Raw genomic sequence first — 17,050 nt, forward strand, 5'->3', positions numbered from 1 at the left:
ATCAAGTAATAAGACACCATTACCCTTCATACCACTTAATTATTTACTTTCCAACCAGCACATCGAATTACGTAAAAATAGCATTTTGGGACAATAAATTTTCGGAGAAAGCCAGAATTGCTTGCCAGCTCCTCATGAAAACCATGCTGCTGCTGCTGCTGCTAAGTCACTTCAGTCGTGTCCGACTCTGTGCGACCCCATAGACGGAAGCCCACCAGGCTTCCCCCGTCCCTGGAATTCTCCCGGCAAGAACACTGGTTGCCATTTCCTTCTCCAATGTGTGAAAGTGAAAAGTGGAAGTGAACTCGGTCAGTCATGTCCGACCCTTAGCGCCCCCACGGACTGCAGCCTACCAGGCTCCTCCATCCATGGGATTTTCTAGGCAAGTGTACTGGAGTGGTTTGCCAGTGCCTTCTCCGCAGATTCTAGCTACATGAGTTTAAAATGGTTACTGCTGCTTTCTTTCATGTCATTTGGAGAACTGGCAAGAGAGCCTTTACGTTCAGATAACATTTCCTGTTTTAGGACCCTGTTAAGGGTGCATGTGGACATAGGAAAATGCCTCTCACCCTCAGTAGGCAATCTATTTTCTCACAACTTCAAATGACTTTAAAACCTGTAACTTGATCTGAGGTTGGCAAATCTTAAGTTGATGATCCTTGAAATCACCTGCCTGCTTGCATTTGAGGTAAAGTTGGATTCAACTGGTTTGTACTGCCTTCAGGGCAGCAAGACCAAAAAAGGCCAAACTGCAAATACAGCATGCTTCTGGGTTGAGGCAGCGTCTGATGGGTGCAGAGGACTTGGCTGTCAGCCAGCCCGCATAGGGAGAAGGAAATACAAAGCATGAGAAGTAAAACATTGTCTCACAAGCCAGAAAACGTAGAGACAGTCCAGTCTCCAGGTCAATTAAAATGAAGGTTTGTCGGCAATAAACATTTTGCCCAAGTAATTCTGACCAGGTTCTGTCCTAAGAAAATGCATTTAACTATAGAATGCAGGAGACCGAGGTTCGATTCCTGGGTCAGGAAGATCCCCTGGAGAATGGAATGGTAACCCACTCCAGTATTCTTGCCTGGAAAATCCCATGGACAGAGGAGCCTGGTGGGCTACAGTCCATGGGGTCATAAGAGTTGGACGTGACTTAGCCATCACCATAGAATGTTTAGATGATAAAACACAAGCATGTACAGTAGAGTAATACATGGGTTTACTATAGATAAAGTATCAGTTACACTGGGTTTTGTTTTAAAATCCTTTCCCCTGAGAAGTGAGAGCTATTGGTAGTGAACAGCAAAGTGCAGTCAAGAAAAATGGCGGTCATAACCATGGCTTACATTCATGGTAACAAGTTTGGGAGGTATGAAGATCAGTTTGCAATCTCAATGTGCTCTTTCCTCTGTGAAACTTGCCTTTAGCCAAAAGCAAAATAAATGAGGTATAAAATGACCTACTTGTTTTACGGATGTTTAGGTAGCTTTGTGTGGTTGTGATATGGCATTCTTAAAGGTTTAACAGTTGAGAAATCAGAAAAAAATAAAGATTGAATCAGGTTAGGATTGGAGAAGGAGAAAGATTTAATTCAATTTTTATGAACTTTTCTCTTAGAGAGATGACAGAAATCTAGGAACTTTTTTCCACCAGTAATACCGCAGAGAAGTTGCTCTTCTGGTCTCAAAGTAAACCTAAGCTTTGTTTAGCAAAATCTGTAATACAGTGATGATGGTGATTTTTGTTGCTGTTTTAAATAAGGCTGAAGCACCAATGGCTATTTTTAAAAATTGTTGCCCAGAAACAAAGTGTGGACCATAGAAATCAAGTGTGGGTCAGGAATAAGCTGAATGACCTGCAGTAAAGACAGATGAAGTAGCAACTCCAGTATTGAGTTTCCCAATTGTTAAAAATGCAATGTTCTTATGGAAAAAGGAACGTTAAAAGATACCAGAGAAAGATACAAAATAGAACCAGGAACGAGGCTAGTATAACGTAGACACCATAAAGACATGCTTTTGCGCTAGGTGAGCACACAGGTACCCATTTCTTTGTAATCCTCAACCATCTCCCCACTTCTAAGACCCTCTAAAATGATTTCACAGGAATTACATAGGTTTCAAGTTGTCTCTTCAATGATACTAGTTGAATTTAAAAACAGGAACTGTGGGGTCAACTGTGTTGTAAGAGTCTGCAGCCCCCAATCTGAAATTGTTCCCACCACCCCCTATTTTATGACTTAAACCTGTTTTACTCAATTTCATGACATGTCCAAATCTTGTAGATATGTGAGTTTATGACCTAGATGGTCTCTCCTTGGTGGTCTCAGACAAGCTGCCTCAGCCCAAAGTGGTCTTGCCCCTTCCTTGACTTCCATCATCTTAATTTCCACACCATTTGCTTGGCCTTTTAAACATGCCCTGTTGCTGGTTACTTCTCCTTAGGGGCTGGTGCCCCATTTAGAAGGCAAATGCTTCACACTTGGGAGGGCCTCTCAACTTTCTCCCACAGGGCTTTGCCCCTGGTAGGCATTTGGGTCACACTGGCAGGTTGTTGGTGCCATGGAAAGGAGAGACCAACCCATGATCAGCAGGCATGGAAGTACCCCAGGGCTGGGGAGTTGGGATGAGAGCCATATTGCCAGTCCATCCAGCATGTGCTGGGTGGAGAAAGCAGTTCCCTCAGACTGGGACATGATGCTCAACACCTGTGAGGACCCAGAAGTCTAGGTTTGGCCACATTTGGTCTCAGATCAGGAGAATGTTCATATGGTAAGTTGGCCCAGTTTCTCACCCCACAGAAGGCCAGCTGCCCAGAGGACTTCACAGAAGTTCTGGCTGAGGCTGCATCTCAAGAAGGACTTGGGGGATTGCTAGCTTGACTGCTTAACAGCAGGTAACTTAAAAAATGGTGTACGAGTGCCTCCTTTCCATGAGTGGTGTTTCACTAATATTTCATATCTGCACAGTGTCGGGTATGTGGTAGGCAGCATTCAACATGTGTTACTATCATTTGTTGAGCGTTGGCCGTGTGCTCATTGCTATTCCTGGAGCTTCCCAATGACTCTGAAGTAGTATTATCCTTACTTTACATCTGTGGAGGTTCAGAGAGACTAACTCAGTATAGGTCATGTAGCTAAGAAATGACATCAAGGATTTAAATTCCAGTTACTCTGTCTCCAGAGCCCTGTTTCTCTATAAAATTGGGCACTAGACTTTAAGGAAGGCTCAGTCAAACTTAGACTCCTTAGTCCCTGCCTGCGCTGCCAACCTCCTGGGGTTAGTCCCAACACACTCCTTTTTCCCCTGGATCATGGAGAAAAAAAAAAAAAAAACTAGAAGGAAACAGTCCAAATAAAATTTGGCAATTGAAACCCACGCAGACAAGAAAATGATTGTTGAGCCCTGTGCTTTAACCCACAACCTGGGGAAATTACACTGGACATTGGTTAGTTCTAACCCCACACTGTTCTTCTTAGAAATTTATCTCAAACAAATCATTTTTATTGCCCATCAGGACAATCCAACTCAGGCTGAAGCAGGAAGCAGCAAAGCAGTCATAAAAAGTGAGGAAGTCAGTTGACCTTAAAGCCACAGCCCTTAAAGATCAACACCAGGTCAGTTTACAAATTGCCACCTCCGGGGGAAACCTGAGCCCCGTGCACCAGCTGTATGGACAAGGTTAGACGTGCTTGCCGGGGACTGACTTAGAGGAAATACCAACCACCAGGACCACCGGGATGGCACTGGGCCACGTGGACGAGTTATCTTGGTCAACTGATACAGATGCCATCGAAGGAGCAGGGACAGTTCACAATCAGGGAGGGCCTGAGTCGGGAATACAGGATCAGATCCTTCTCACCATTCATGGATTGAAAGCTATACTTTTAAGCCTCAACATCTGACATCTCTGAAATTGGGATGCATTTTCGAAATCGATCTTTAAGTTTCTTTAAGTGGTACACGCTGATGGTATAGATTATAATTGGTGGCATCTAGGATTTGATGAAATATAAGTCAGTGTTATTTACATGCAAGTTCCAGGTGATAATGTCGGGAGTAGAGGACACCAGAAACAGGTGGTAAACAAAGTGAGACTCCACAAGGCAAGTGAAGGCGGATCCATTAGCCCTTCCTGGAAAATGGCTTGACAATGAAATTCATCCACAAAAACTTTATTAAAATCACAAAATAGCTAACATTTATAGACATTTACTATGATCCAGGCACTGTCCTAAGTGCTTAACCTATATAATCTAATCCTTGCAACAACCCAATGAAGAGGATATTCTTACCCCCATTTTATAAATGAAGAAACAAGCACAGATGGGGATAACTAACTGTCCCCAAAGCTACCTGATTGTAAATGGTGGTGTCAGGTTTCAAACCCTTGAAGCCTTTCTGACTCCAAGCCCCTGAAAAAAACACAACACTCAATGTGCAAATTGAGCATGAAGTTTAACTTCGAGCTTCCTGTCAGGCAGAACAAAATAGGATCTAAAAGTAAGTAAATCCTCAATAAACATGAGTCTACACATGTACTTTTAAAGTAATGTTTTCATACCATCATTGTTTGGAAAGAGTCTCATGATTTCTTTAAGCCAAGCTGTATGGAAAAGTACAAAGATGACAAAAACTGCATATTATTCCTTGTCTCAGAAAAGACACAGAAGATCCCGTGCCCGATATCTCATTTTGTGATTGAGGGGTGGGAGGGCAAGGGTAGACAGAGATGTGGAACATCCATCTGGCTTTTTTGTAGAAAGTGGGTCACTTTGACCTGTTTTCTAGACACTAATTACTGAAAGGCCAGTGACACATCCTCAGACAAGGCCAAAACAGAATTTGATGATATACCTATAAGATCATAAGCTTCAGAATCAAGAAATAACTCAGTTTAAAATCTTTGCTCTAACTTCTTCATAGTTGTGTGATCTTGGGCAAGTCTCCTGACCTTTCTGAACTTCCTCTTACTCGTGAAATTACACATCATCCTAGTACCTAATGCCCAGGGTTATCAGGATTAATATGAAAGCAAGCTCCCAAAGCCTATTGAGGGAGGCCTAGCCTAAGACAGGGAGCTGTCATTATGCCTAGAAATCTGCAGTGGTAAAGAGTCCACCTGCCAATGCAGGAGACGCAGGTTCAACCCCTGAAGGAGGAAATGGCAACCTACTCCAGTATTCTTGCCTAAGAAATTCCATGGACAGGAGAGCCTAGTGGGGTTGCAGAGTCAGACACAACTGAGCATGCTCGCAAGCTTTATGCTTAAATGAGTCCATAGCAGCAAGGACCATGGGTGTTTTTGATTATCCCCTTCCCCAAGGCAAATGTGAGGCAAATTGGATAATTTTTTTTTTTTTTTTTAGTGAGCCATTGTTTTTAGCATTTTTTTTTCCTTAAAGAAATGCCAAAGGCCTTAAAACAGCCACACCCTACACAGGGCCTCATGTGAACAGTCAGATGATCAGGGTGGGCTGGGACAAGAGGATGGGAAGCAGAACTTGGTTGCCTGCTCCCAAGACACAAGCCCTAGAGCCCAAGGAGGAGCCTCCTTCCACTGGAGGGGAAGGCAGAGAGTCGGGGGGTTGGGGGGGAGGGCACTGGGGAGGCTGTAGCCCCAGGTGGCAGAGGGTTTTGCTGGAACCAGCAGTCAGGCTGTGGGTACAGACTGTCTGAGGATACTGTTTAGCTGCCCTTGGGTGTGAACTGGTCAGGGCACAGAATCATCCTCTTTGGCCTGATTCCTGCCTCTGCCCAGGCAGTAGCTGTCCTACCCTGCCTTCCTCAGCATCCTGCGCCTCCCTCTATTCCTACACCTGATTTTCATGTATTCGTTCATTTATTCACTCAGCGTATCTCGAGCACTTGCCATATTCCAGACCCTGATGGTACAGGGAATACCAAGACAGTTCCTGACCTCCGAGAAAACCAGTGTTGAAAGCAGATGAAAACAAACCTGCAAAACTAAACGGCACAGAGGGGAAAAAAACAACCTCATAATTGCTATAATTGGTCACAGGCTGGATCATTATTCATGGCCTTATTTGCTGAGTTTATCACTGCAAGTGTTAGGTAGTTAGAATAGGAAAAAGGAGTCCAAAATAGCAGTGGCTAAAAGACAAAGAAAGGAAAAAGCCTGTGAAAATAAAGGAAGGTCCAAGGACTGGAGTGAGAACCTCAGGTGAAACAAACAGCCCTCCTGGCTGGCCCAATTTACATAGGGCAGGCTCAGGGGGAGAAGAAAAAACACATAAAAAGAGGAGCCAAAATTGAGCATCTCACCTGTTTTGGGTCATCCTGCCCTCATGCCTCGAGGATGTATTTTCCTTTGCTTGCCAAATAAAACTGAACTGTAACAGAGCTATAACACTGGTTGGTCCGTCATTTCAAATTTTTGCTGCGGTGAGAAAGAACCGAGGAAATTACACACTTCCCCGACAGAAACAACAGAGTTGGCTGACAGCAGAGCCTGTAGCCAAACTGCCAGGGTGAGCATCCCAGCTCTTTACTAACTGTGGGACCTTGGGAGGAACTAAGCTTCTCTGTGCCTCTGTAACTAATAGTAGTTACAGAGAAGATCAGTAATTACTATCATGGGAATAAGTGAAGTCACTCAGTCATGTCTGACTCTTTGCGACCCCAAGGACTGTAGCCCACCAGGCTCCTCCATCCATGGAATTTTCTAGGCATGAGTACTGGAGTGGGTTGCCGTTTCCTACTCCAGGGGATCTGCCCAACCCACGGAACGAACCTGGGTCTCCCGCATTGTAGGCAGACGCTTTACTGAGCCACCAGGGAATCATGGGGATAATAGTAGTTAAATCCTCATAGGGTTGTCACGAGGATTAAAGGACTTAAGACTGGGTCTGACATATAGCACAGTGGAAGTGTTTAATCAGTTTTCTTTAAGATGCAGCAAGTTCTTCATATAATGATGGGGTTCTACACCCACCCCACCGAAGCTCACAGCAAGTGTGTCCCATGGCCCTCATCAGAAAATGGATGGTGGCTCATTGGTAAAGAATCTACCTGCCAATGCAGGAGACACAGGTTTGATCCCTGATCCAGTAAGATCCCACATGCCTTGGGGGAACTAAGCCCCTGAGCCACAACTACTGAGCCCATGCACTGAAACTACTGAAGCCTGCATGCCTAGAGTCTGTGCTCTGCAATAAGAAAAGCCACCACAGTGAGAATCCCGTGCACCACAGCTAGAGAGTAGCCCCACTCACCACAACTAGAGAAAGCTGGTGTATAGCAACGAAGACCCAGCACGGCCAAAAATAAATAAATATTTTTTGTTTTAATTAAAAAAAGAGAAGAAAATGGATGAACTATGTTGACCCAACCAGTCCATTCTAAAGGAGATCAATCCTGGGTGTTCATTGGAAGGACTTATGCTAAAGCTGAAACTGTACTACTTTGGCCACCTCATGCGACGAGTTGACTCACTGGAAAAGAGTCTGATGCTAGGAGGGATTGGGGGTGGGAGGAGAAGGGGACGGCAGAGAATGAGATTGCTGGATGGCATCACCGACTCGATGGACATGAGTTTGAGTGAACTCCGGGAGTTGGTGACGGACAGGGAGGCCTGGTGTGCTGTGATTCATGGGGTTGCAAAGAGTTGGACACGAATGAGCGACTGAACTGAACTGAACTGAACTGAACTGAACTGAATGTTGACCCTAAGAGTTACTTGTGGAATTTTCCTGCCAGGCCCCTTCCCTGGACCTTCTGAGTTGGAACCACAACCCAGGGGTCGATAAAAAACATGTTGCCTGCCTTATTAGTAAACGAAGGATGCTGCAGCCACCAAGCCGTCACATTACAGCCAGCCGGACAGTGACCCCAGAGGAGACTCAGGATGGAAACCCGACAGAACAGGATAGGAATTCAGGATAGATGCCTGCCAACCCAGCCATCAGCTGCTGCAGTCACCCTCAGCGGTGCAGCCTGAGGAGACTCAGGAAGAGACAGCACTGGATACTGGGCCCAGAAAGCTAAGATGCTAGCAAAGGAATGATTTCTGTGACTCTTGCATCTTCCCATATATAGGAAAGTGCTAAATTCCTTAACTTGAGTTTACTTTGACTGAAGTGAAGTCAAGTCGCTCAGTTGTGTCCGACTCTTTGCAACTCCGTAGACTATAGCCTACCAGGCTGCTTCATCCATGAGATTCTTCTGGCAAGAATACTGGGGTTTCCCTGGTGTTCCAGTGGTTAAGAATCCACCTACCAGGAAATACAGATTTGGTTCCTGGTCTGGGAAGATTCCACATGCTGTGGGGCAACTACGCCCATTCACCAGGACTAGTGAAGCCTGGGCACCTAGAGCCCATGCTCTGTAACAAAAGAAGCACTGCACCGAGAGGCCCACACACCACAAGGAAAAGTAGTCCCTACTGGCCGCAACTAGAGAAAAGCCTGTGCAGAGCAGTGAAGAGCCTGTGCACCACATCAAAAAGACCCCATGCAGCAAAAAAACAAAAAAACTGATTTTTTTTTTTTTTTGAAGTGCTGGGTACCTGGTTTTTGTTGCAAAAGCTCCTATATATTCTGGCTTCTTCTTTACCTCTTCAGAGTGGTCCCTCAGCACCATCTGAGAGTTCTGTCTCCTGGGCTTGAAGTCCTCAGAATGTCCACCAAATAAGACAGAACTGTCAGCTTTTAGGAGGCTTCCCCAGTGGCTCATTGGTAAAGAATCTGCCTGCAGTGCAGGAGCCACAGGAGATGTGGGTTTGAGCCCTGGATTGGGAAGAACCCCAGGAGGAGGGCAGGGCAACCCACTCCAGTATTCTTGCCTGGAGAATCCCATGCACAGAGGAGCCTGGTGGGCTACAGCCCATAAGGTCGCAAAGAAACAGACATGACCTAAGTGACTTAGCATACACAGATGTCAGCTTTTAGCCTGTGCATCTTTTTTCAGTCAACACAGGCCACACAGAAGTATGTTCCCAGTTGAAAAACCATTGATTTGGTTCAATTCCCTTAATCTGACTGAAAGCAATCAACTCAATCAAGACAAGGTGAAGTTGGCAGCAAAGCCCAAACAGGAAAGTGAGGAGCTGTTCCCTTTCACTCCCTTTGTTGGAACCATGGCCCAGCGGTCCTCACAGCAAATGGGACCCTAAAAATGGTGGGGCTTTGGGGGAGAGTGCCAGAAACCAGGGAGGATTCTGGGAAACCACAGAGGATCCTGGGAACTCAGGGAGGATGCTGGGAAACCACCTGAGGACAGTGCTTCTATCCTTCCCGTGGCCTCTCTACCTGGCTGCCTCTCCCAGTTCAGAGCACACTCTTTGGCCCTCTTCTGCAATGCACACCTCTCCAGGCTCTTTCCTTAGGAAGCAGAAGTGCATGCTTGTAGACAGAACAAGGCTCGATTCAGTAGCCTTTCAGTGGCTGAAGGATGGAAGGGAGATATCAAGGGGTCGGCGAGTCTTTGATAGTACAGACTTTCCTTGACTTACAATGAAGTTACCTTACGATATTATAAATTGAAAATACCCTAAGTACAAAATACATTTAATGGACCTAATCTATCAATACCATGGCTGATCCTAGTGCACCTTGAAAGAAAAGTGAAAGTGTTAGTCGCTCAGTCATGTCTGACTCTTTGTGACCTCATGGACTATAGCCCACCAGGCTCCTCTGTCCATGGGATTCTCCAGGCAAGAATACTGGAGTGGGTCACCATACTCTTCTCCAAGGGATCCTTCTGACCCAGGGCTTGAACCCAGGTCTCTTGCATTGCAGGCAGATTCTTTACTGTCTGAGCCACCACAGTAGTGCTCCTTAAACATACTGTAAACACATTAGCCTACAGTTGGGCAAAATCAGCTAACACACAGCCTGTTTTATAATGAAGTGTTGAATATCTCATGTAATTTATTGAGAACTATACTGAAAGTGAACTGCTCGTCCGGGTCCAGAAGAGTTCTAAGTGTATCTGTCGTTTATTTTTGTGATCCTGTGGCTAACCAGGGCTGTGGCTGTCCTGCCCAACATCACAAGAGAGTATCAGACATATGGCTAGCCTGGGAAAGGTAAAAATTCTAAGTATGGTTTCTACTGAATTTGTATTGCTTTCAACTTATCATGACATCAAAAACTCCTAAGTGGAACCATATAAGCCAGAGACTGTATTTGTGGGCACGGCTGGGGACTTTGACCAGGAGGGGAGGCAGGGCCAATAGCCTGTTCATCTCTCAATCCAATTTTTTGATTCAGGAAGAGTCAGACATTTTGAAGAAGGTTCTAGATGCAATGCTAAGTTTGAAGCATGAGTCAGCATTCACCAGGTTGGGTGGGAGGGGTGGTAAACGTGTAGAAGTGTGAAGCAGCTTCTAGGCATTTTAGGGAACATGAAGTAGTAAAAGTCCAGCAGTGCAGTGACAGTGTTAGTTCTGCTTATCAGCTATGTGACAGCAGAGGAAGAAGTACCAGAGAGGGCAAGGCAAGAGGCAGGGAGAATAGAGAGGAGCTGATGACATCATTAACATTTTTTTTCCCACTTTGCTGCACAGAATTAATTACATTATCACTTATAGTCATCACATGATATTTCAGAATGTTTTGGCTTATTCAGTGATAATAATAAAACAGGCAATATTCACCACAATTCACCAGGACTGGGTGTTATTTTGTCCAAAAAAGGTTTGGTACCTAGGGTGTTCATAGACAGCTGCTTCCTCCCAAGGTCCACATTCCCAACACAGTCCCTGAACGAAGGGGAAAACCCTTGAAAGGCAGAGAAGTGTTAAGCTGTGGAGAGGACAGGACCCATACAGACTGGTAAAGTCAGCCAGAGTCATGGGGGTTTCGCCTTTAGGCTGGAAATGTTACTCTCTTTCTGTTATCTAATATAAAAAGGTTTCCTTGAGGCAATAATGGGATTTCAAGAGCAAGAGGTACAGGCAGAGAACATATAACCTTGAGTAAAAATGTGTAAGTGAAAAAAGAAAGGTGATGGACAGAGGTCACAATCTCCCCATAACATTTCACTGAGAGAAAATATTCTCCACCATTTAACGTCACCAACCTCACTCCCTCCACATCCTCCTGCATCCGTCTCACTGTTTGTGATTGTTTCTGCTTCTGTCTAGTGGGCAGACTGTAAATCTAGACCTAAGGGCAGGGACATTTTCCCATCTGGTTTCTGGGAGTAAACAGTGACACCCAGTGTGTGGCTCAAGGGACCCCAGAAGGCTCTGTGGACTAGTCTAAACACCCCGCCTCTGTTCCCCACCACCATCGAGGATGCTGGTTGCTAACTCCCGTGGTATAGTCATTCCGAGGGAGAAGACTCACCTGCATTCAATTTTATTAGGGAGTGGGATGGGGAAGAGGGAGGCAGGACTCTTTGAAGTTGGGTTGCGGCAGGTTCTTGGGAGCAGAGTACTGGGGAGAAAGTGGACCTGGGTTCACGTCCGCTACTTCTCTTTTCTCACCCCCAGTGGCCCAGAGGTAAACGGGCACAGGGGCTCCATGAAACCCTCTGTGTGACTGACCCACACAGGTCACGTGAAGCCACCTGATGGGACTCCAGACTGTGTATTAAGACAATAAGTAGACACACTCCCAGGAGAGCCCTGTGGCAATGGGGATGGCTTGATGCATTTGGAGACAAACTGATTACCTTTGTCTCTGCCTTAAAATGAGGGAAAAGGAACTACATTACCAAAACTAGGAAGCAGGGCCACTAGCCTGCAAAAGGAAGGCTTTGCAAGTGCCTGGTGGTCCCCTACAGAGGGACAATTGTCAGTTCTGATGACCAGAGGGTGGTGGAGGTGTTTGATGGCAAATAAAGAATCTAGGGGGAAGTTTCCCTGGTGGCTCAGATGGTAAAGAATCTGCATGCAAAGTGGGAGACCTGGGTGTGGTCCCCGGGTCGGGAAAATCCTCTGGAGAAGGGAATGGCTACCCACTCCAGTACTCTTGCCTGGAGAGTCCCAAGGACAGAAGAACCTGGTGGGCTACAGTCCATGGGGTCCCAAAGAGTTGGACATGACTGAGCGACTAACACTTTCACTTTTTTTCACTTTGAGGTGTGCCTGAAGGACCCCAGGGTCTGTGCACAAGGTCAGAAGCTTTAGACTGGGCTGGTTCCTGACTGGGGATGAGGGGCAGGCCAGGGAGCTGGGGAGCAGGTGGCGAGGTCGGGACCCCAGAAGGCTGACTGTGTGCCCTGAGCCTGTCAGTCCTGTGCCATCACAAGATGGTAGAGAGAGTAGCAGGAGCATGTGTTCCTTTGCTCTCACAGTTCCACTTTTAGAAAGTTATTCCCTGGAGATGTACCTGCAGTGAACCATGGATGTGTACTGTAAAGGTAAAGCCAGGAGGCCTCTTGTCTGTCCAAGAGGGCAGGGCTAACCCTCTGTGGGATGTCAGGAAACTTTACAAGAAGGAGACCAAACTGCAGGATGAGAACAGAGCAAGTTCTAGCATGGTATGCTCAATTTATATTAGTAGTTGAAAAAGCTTGGAAGGATTTACACCAAGCTATTATTAATACCAGTGAGATGTGAATTAGGGGAGAACTGGACTTTCATTCTGATTCTAGTTTATATAATTCTGTCTTGTTTGGCCATTTTACACCAAGCTTTAGCTTTTTAATTGTTGAGGCTATCTATTTATTTCTTTAAAAAATATATTTAGAAATTAATTTTTATTGGCATACAGTTGTCTTTTTAAAAAGTTAATTTTTGATTGGAGTCTAGTTGCTTCTCTATTTTTCTTTTTAAAGATTTATTTAGTTATTTAATATTTTGGCTGCAGTGGGTCTTCATTGTTGCTCTTGGGCTTTCTCTAGTTGTGGCAAGCAGGGGCTACTCTCTCGTGGAGCACAGGCTCCAGCGTGTGAGGGTTCAATAATTGCTGCACACTGGCTTAGTTCCATGGCATGTGGGATCTTCCCAGATCAGGGATTGAACTGGTATCTCTTGCATTGCAAGGTGGATTCTTAATCAATGGACCACCATGGAAGCCCCTTATCATTACTTTTTTTTTTAGCTACTCTGCACAGCATGTGGGATCTTAAATTCCCTGACCAGGGATGGAACCTATTCCCCTTGCATTAGAATCATGGAGTCTTAACCACTTCCAGGGAAGCCCCTACAGCAAACATTTTTAAAAAGTCAATTTAGGGAATTTCCTGGTGGTCCAGTAGTTAGGACTCCACGCTTTCACTGCTGAGGGCCCAGGTTCAATCTCTGATGGGGGAACTAAGATCCCATAAGCCACATGGCTTGGCCTCAAGATAGCATTTAAAAGTTGCTAAAGACAAATTTCTGCCTTCAGTTCTGTGAACAAGTCATTTCAGCAAAGGCACAGAGCACCTACCCGCTTCCCCCTTTATTCTGTCCACATTCCCTAAGGTGGGGATCGTGAGGGGATGGGGAGCATATGAGGGAATGGAGGGCGTGAGGGGCCTGGGGGCTGAACTGCTCTGCACTCTGCCGTGTTTCTTGGCACATAATCTAGCCCTTCTGAGCCTCACTGCATTCACCTATAATGCAAGCTCAGATGCTCTGATCTTTGATGCTCTGGGGCCCCAGGGACGTAGAAGTTGCAGCAGTCCAACTCCATGGTCAGGGCAGCGTGGCTTCAGAGTTAGACCCAGGCTCAAGGTAGGGGAAAGAGACAGGAAGGAGACAAGGAAACAGAAGTGAGGACGAGCTCCCTTTTCTTTTGGACTCAGCCTGTGGGTACAGGAGGTCTTCATGTCACTTAGATCCAGGGCTTCCCGCCCCGATGCTGACCGCACCTTCTCCAAGGCCGGGTGTGTGTGTGTGTGTGTGTGTGTGTCTGTGTCTGTGTCTGTGTGTGTGTGTGTGTTGGGGGACGGGATCACCTTCTGGAGCAGTCAGAGGTGGACCCCAAAGGAATCCAATGCCAGGGTGAGGTGTCCCAAATTGGGCAGCAGAACTTGAGATGTAAAGGGAGACCAGTGATTTGGGGACCCACCAGGGCAAGTCCAGACTCTGGAGTCCGAAATCACACGTTCTGAACTCCTACTGCCAGGGCTTTAGAAGTTCCCTGGAAGCTGCCGGTGACTGCCTCCTGACCCACCTGGCAGTTGAGGGACTCCTCAGATATCTGTCACATGAGTGAGCCAGGAAGGAAATAGAGATAGATGCCCTTCCCATTCACGCCCTGCCCCGGGCCACCGCTGCTCAGCAGCAAACTAGGCCACCGGCCTGACCCACTTTCCCCGTGTGCCAGCCGAGCCCGAGGAGCCCTGGACGAGGCCAGAGCAGGCGTCCAGGGTGACTCCCAGGCGCCGCCCCGCGGCCCCGCGGCCCTCCTCTGCAGTTCCTTGGATCGGTCTGACTTTGGCCTCGGCCACGACTCTTGTGACTCATCTCCGGGAGGAGAGAGAAGAAAGGGGCCTTTGTGGTCCCCGCGCTGGCCCGAGGCTGGCGCGTCCTGGGGCAGCACCGCCCCCCGGTGGCCGCGGCGCCCCGGGGTGCTGGCCCAGCTGCGGCCCTGCTGGCCTTGCGATCCGGTCCGTCCAGCGATCCGGAGCCGGCCCGCCCCGGTGCAGAGGGAGGGGCTGCGTTCTGGGTGAAGCCTCTACAAAGGGTGGAATTGTTCGTCCAGCGCCCGGGGGAGAAGGCAAGCTCGGCCTTCAGGGACCCCGCCCCGGGGAGCCCTTTCACAGAGCGGGGCGGGGGCCACGGCCCTTCTCTAGTGAAAGCCTGGCTTGGCTTCCTGCTTTCCGCATCCCCGAGACCACGTGTCTGCTGTATTTTAAAAATAGATGCGAACATCTGCCGTTTCCCTTTTGTGAGTGGTCTATTCATATCTCTTGTCCATATTTTTTTTTCCATTTTCTATTTTTTTTCTCTTAACTGATTTTTAGATATTTTCCTTCATGTTGAGTCTGTCATGTGCTGCAAATATTTTCCTAAGCTTAGAATTTACCTCAATTTTGGTTTTGGTGATTTTTGACACATACACCCGTTACATTTTTATGTTCTCTGACTTTTTGATGTTTTGCTTTATTCTCTCCCCCATTGCTTTCTGCTTATAGGACTGTTTCCATCTGAGTTTCAAAGGGTCCCCTAATTTTCTTCTAGATCTCGATTTTTTTTTTTTCCCTTCTCCTTCCCACCCTCCTCTTTCCCCCCTTCTGCTCCTCCTCCTCCTTTTAAATCCTGGAATTTAGTTTTTAGATCCTGGAATTTCTTTTGATATAAAGTGTGAAGAAAAGGGGCTTTCCAGGTGGTGATAGTGGTAAAGAACTTGCCTGCCAATTCCGGAGTCGATCCCTGGGTTGCCAAGATGCCCTGGAGGAGGGTGTGGCAACCGACTCCAGGATTCTTGCCTGGAGAATCTCATGGACAGAGGAGCCTGGCAGGTTATGATCCATAGAGTCACAAAGAATTGGACAGTACTGAAGCGACTTAACAAGCATGTGAAGTAAAGATGTAAGCTTATTTTTTCCCCCCAAATAGCTAACTTCCAAAATAACATTATTCAGCCTTTCTCCTTTGGTAGAGTATTTCCTCACTGATTTGAAATACCACCTCAATTATAAACTAAATGCTTGGGCTTGTTTCTGGCCAAGCAGAAACAAGTCAAACGGAATAGACTTCTTCAAAAAAAGAAGTCAAAGGGAATAGACTTCTTAAAAAAAGGAAAAAAAAAAAAGCATTAGACCACTGCGCATGAATTTAGGGCATATTCACATTAAGTTCCAGCTAAAAATGCAGTCTTGAGTGACGCATCTGTGAATGAAAACTGGGTGGGAAATATTTCATTTAAAAGGATAAGACCATTCTGGGGAATTCCCCGGTGGTCCAGTGGTTAGGACTCTGTGCTTTCACTGCCAAGGGTGCACCCAAATTAAAAAAAATAAACGTATAAGGACATTTTAAATTCTTTTTTTTTTTTCAGAAGAGAAAAGCACTTAACATTTAATGAATTTCCTAGCATGTGGCTTCAAGCCACCAGGACACAAGCCCCACCTACACCCTTAATCTCCTCAGCTCTTCTGCTGAAGGATTTGGCCTTCACAATGACAGGCTGCTTTGGGAGCTTTCCTTTCCCAAGAATTTTGTAGTAACCTGATCGCACCACATCAATGATAGGAGCAGCTCCTTCTTGTTATTGGCAGCATTTACTCGTGTCTGCTCACTAACCAAGGTCCACACTTTATCAAGGTTGACAGTCGGGCAGAAACTCTGGTTCCTCTTTAAGTGGTAATGCTTCATACCAACTTTCCCAAAGTATCCTGGTGATATTTGTCGAAGTTGATCCTGTGATGATGCATGCCACCAGCATTACCTCGGCCTCCAGGGTGTTTCCAGTGTTTGCCGATGCGGCCGTGGCTGTGGCTCACGTGGCCCCTAAGTTTCCGGGTCTTCCTTAGTCTGGATGGCATGTCGGCGGCCTAGACGAAAGAGGCCGTTTTAAATTCTTATAATGCAAAATGCCAAGCCTCCCTCCAGAAGTGCTAGATTAATTTATCTTCTGGATAAGAAGAGTGTGAGAATGCTCTTACTATCCTCATGCTAAGGATGAGAATTGTTTGTAAAAATAGATCCTAATTTCAAAGACAAAAAATACCACTTCATTGTTCTGTCTTAATCTGCAGTTATTTGGTGCTGGGGAACCCCTTTCAGCAGGACCACCTGGGCAGGGGTGGCAACTGCCCTATTTCCTCATCTGAGGCTCGCCTGAGATCTGCCTTTGCCACCTCTCTCTTCTCCTTATGGCTAATGTGACCATGATTTTTTTTTAATTGAAGTGAAATTCACCTAGCATTAAATTAACCATTTAAGTGAACAAACCATTGGCATTTATTAATAGTACATTCACAACGTTGTGCAACTATCACCTCTATCTAATTCTAAAACATTGACGTCACCCCCAAAGCAGACCCAGAGCAATTAAGCAATCAGTGTCCATTTCTCTCTCCCCATAACCTGGCAACCACAAATATGCCTTCTGTCTCTATGGATTTAACTATTCCAGATATTTTATATAAATGGAATCATACATTATGTGACCCTTTTGAATATTAATTGTTTTTGGCTGTGCTGGGTTTTCGTT

At 46.2% G+C, this 17,050-nt stretch overlaps 1 pseudogene; it reads right to left on the minus strand.

Moving 5' to 3' along the window:
- Positions 1-15,896: 15,896 nt before the first annotated feature.
- Positions 15,897-16,398, minus strand: LOC129536791 (large ribosomal subunit protein uL15 pseudogene; annotated as a pseudogene).
- Positions 16,399-17,050: the final 652 nt, after the last annotated feature.

Source organism: Moschus berezovskii, chromosome 20, assembly GCF_049115385.1.
Source record: "Moschus berezovskii isolate FMDL1 chromosome 20, NW_MosBer_1.0, whole genome shotgun sequence".
Taxonomy (NCBI): Eukaryota; Metazoa; Chordata; class Mammalia; order Artiodactyla; family Moschidae; genus Moschus; species Moschus berezovskii.